Here is a 2,812-nt window from a genome sequence, read left to right as displayed (position 1 = left end):
CATAGATGTTGAATCATACAATAGGTATTTCTGCATTTACTGACCCGTATTTCCATAGATGTTGAATCGGCATATCCCGGCAGCTTACGTTAATCGGCGGAATACGTCGAGTGCTGATCAAATTTTCAAACATTAATAAAAAAGTTTTTTTTTTTTAAATCATACAATAATTGCAATGAATAAAAATAAAAATACTATAAATAAAAATATAACATCCATTAATCGTAAGTTTTATGAATAAAAATTTATTTATTTATTTAAAAAATCTTTTGTCATAAAAATATTATGACAAAAGATTTTTTTAAGAAATGTTTTTGAAAACATCTTTTATTTTATTTTTGTTGGCATTATTATTTATTTATTTATTTATTTGTAAAAATAATATTTTACATGTAATTTTTTTCGGAGTGGGGGGGTATTTTTATTTCCTGCACCTTTTTCATTACTCGGGCGTTTTCGCCATATTCCGGCGATCAACGTAAGCTTCCAAGATATGTTCGAAACAACATTCATGGGAAAGCGGTCAGTAAATGCGGGAGTATTTAAGAATAAATAAATTACTTCAATAAATCCATTGTTCATGAATGAGAAAATAGTTGCTGTGATCTTAAAAAAAATAATATGCAAGATGAAAGACCGACGTTGTATTATTGGATTATTGTTATTGTGTAATTTTCATAATTAGCTAAATGGAAAGAAAATTACGTGATAAACAAGTAATTTTAATAAATGAAAAATATTTAGAAATAAAATCATTGAATTGTCATTTTCTTTTTATGTTTAATGTAATTATGTTTACGGAATATTGAAGTTGTTCTAAACATGGTTTTTAAATACATTTTTGAAGTTGATAGTAAAAGTATGTCATGAAAAGAAAGATGAAAGTCTTTCATCCTGAATGTTTTAGAGGAGGATTGATAATTCGTATTATTTGCATTTTTTTCTGGACTACTGTTCTCATCTTGAGTGTAATTTTCACAGCGTTTTGGTCGATATAACTTTCGACCTTCTTTTGTAGTATCCTGTTGAATTCAGGAGTCTTTCACCCGAACTCGGGAATCTGCTATGGATTAAATAAAGGGTTCCGTTCACAATTCCGTGCAGCTTTCCGAATTCGATAAAAAGCTTCCCGGATGCTCTAGTTCCCCCCCAAGAAAAATTTTCCGAGTTCAACAAAAACCACCTGAAGAAAGTTTGAGGTTACATCGACCGAAAATAACACTTAAGATGAGAACAATAGTTCGAAGAATCCAAATAGTAGTACGGACAAAAAAATCTCTCTCTCTCTCTCTCTCTCTCTCTCTCTCTCTCTCTCTCTCTCTCTCTCTCTCTCTTACAATCGGTAAAATATTTTCCCCCAAACGAAGGAGTCATTAAATTTGGAAACTGAAAAATTTGTACACTATTCAAGCCTCCATGAAGAGTTTTTTTCCCCACGTAAAGCCAAAATTATTTTCAACCAGCCCTCACAAATTCAGACCTCGGCATATGGTCATATCTGTAGCCAATAAGTTAAGCTTTCAAAATCATATAGGGTTTACCTAGTTCTTGCCTATAATTTTAGAGCCACGGCAACATTTAAATAAAAAAAATTAGTTGAAAATGGTGCAAAAATCGTGACAAAAAATTTCAAGGCACCCAAAAGAAAGGTCATATTTCAAATATTATTTATCCATTACATAAAATGAGGGGTCAAGCAAGGAAATACGATGTGTAGATAGACTTCTGCAAAAAACGAACGTTTTTTTTTGTTTGTTTGTTTGTTTTTTTAGCTAAATTGCGGATTTATGTCAGTGACAATTTTCTTTTCATTTTTACAAAAATTTTAGAATTTTTAACTTTAGAGGCCCATACGGTCGCCAATGCAATAATGAAATGTGGAAATACTGTCTATCATTAACTGATCTTAAAACGAAATCTGAAATCTGATGCATACAGGTAACGATACACCTTATTTTGTAAAGAAACTTGGCTTCTGAAGCCGAAATATTTTTTTCTGATAAACTAAATCACAAGCTTTAAAAAGGTCCAAATAAAAAATCTGTTTCATAGAAAAGTTTTTTAATGATGTTGTTGAAAATAGGCATGAGCCATTTTTTTTTAAATCGAAATTTAGACCACGCATTATTTTATCACCCAGGTCAAATTTTTAAATTTCCCGAAAAAGTGCATTTTATGGGTTATATGCCAGAAAAAACAACATAAATTATGTGTAAAATGATGTTTCTGATGCTGAACAATCACTAACTCTTCCATTCTTTCATTCATTTCTTTCATTTATGAGTTCATATCATAATTTGGGGGGATTTCGATAAATTCCTCTGATATTTTCCCTTATAAAGTTGAAGGGAAATCCCCAAAATACAAAATAGAGGAATAGACGCCCTGGGAAATTCCCTTATTGCTACTAAGTCATATTCTTCATCATATCTGTTATATTTAGTGTTTATAGGTTCAGGAGAGAGCTAACATATTCAAATTAATCATGAATATAACTGCTTATTACTTGAATTTCAATCATTTCATTTTAGATTAGCAAAATGCCACTCAAAAAGGAAAACCAAGCTAAGAAGGGTAGACCTAGTGTAGAGGGTGGCTACAGCAGCTTGTCACAGGAAGAGAACGCTGAATCTAGCCAAGATGCGTGAGAGTCGTTCTTAAGCTCATCAACCACCATCTCTAACCCCAGAACAAATTTCCAGTCGTGCTGATCGTGCATCCAAACGTTGCAAGACTACGTCCGATGATCCAACACCCTCAAAACCAGGGAGACCACCTATCAGTGGAGAAGCAGCAATGAAACTAAACACAC

Source organism: Euprymna scolopes, chromosome 2 (assembly GCF_053919585.1).
Source record: "Euprymna scolopes isolate OS-2025 chromosome 2, ASM5391958v1, whole genome shotgun sequence".
In the NCBI taxonomy this organism is placed as follows: Eukaryota; Metazoa; Mollusca; class Cephalopoda; order Sepiida; family Sepiolidae; genus Euprymna; species Euprymna scolopes.
The sequence above is the reverse complement of the archived record's forward strand: the minus strand, read 5'-3'. Positions refer to the sequence as shown.